The sequence below is a fragment of the Mandrillus leucophaeus genome, unplaced genomic scaffold (assembly GCF_000951045.1).
Source record: "Mandrillus leucophaeus isolate KB7577 unplaced genomic scaffold, Mleu.le_1.0 Scaffold432, whole genome shotgun sequence".
Taxonomy (NCBI): Eukaryota; Metazoa; Chordata; class Mammalia; order Primates; family Cercopithecidae; genus Mandrillus; species Mandrillus leucophaeus.
This window is the reverse complement of record NW_012104610.1, coordinates 1,434,813-1,435,348: the sequence shown is the minus strand read 5'-3', so window position 1 is coordinate 1,435,348 and position 536 is coordinate 1,434,813. Positions and strand designations below refer to the sequence as shown.

At 42.9% G+C, this 536-nt stretch overlaps 1 protein-coding gene across 2 annotated transcripts in view; it reads left to right on the top strand.

Moving 5' to 3' along the window:
- Positions 1 to 536, top strand: part of NUP98 (nucleoporin 98kDa) — a 138,305-nt gene that overhangs the window by 60,357 nt on the left and 77,412 nt on the right. The gene's annotated exons all lie outside the window — the stretch shown is intronic.

The window sequence follows — 536 nt, the reverse complement described above, 5'->3', positions numbered from 1 at the left end:
TTTTTTTTTTTTTTTTTTTTTTTTGAGACGGAGTCTCACTCTGTCGCCTAGGCTGGAGTGCAGTGGCATGAGCCAAGATAGCCTCCCATGCTCAGGCGATTCTCCTGCCTCAGCCTCCCATGTAGCTGGAAATACAGGCACCTGCCACTATGCCTGATTAATTTTTGTATTTTCAGTAGAGACAGGGTTTCACAATGTTAGCCAAGGATGGTCTCGAACTCCTGACCTCAAGTGATCTGTCTGCTTTGGCCTCCTAAAATGTTAGTATTACATGTGTGAGCCACCGTGCCCAGTCTTATACAGTGATTCTTAATAGTTAGGTATATGTTCTTTCATTTTAGAAATTTATTTATTTATTTATTTATTTTGAGGCGGAGTTTTGCTCTTGTTACTCAGGCTGGAGTGCAATGGCACGATCTCGGCTCACTGCATCCTCTGCCTCCCAGGTTTAAGCAATTCTCCTCCCTCAGTCTGCTGAGTAGCTGGGATTACAGGCATGCACCTCCACTTCCGGCTAATTTTTTTTTTTTTTTTTT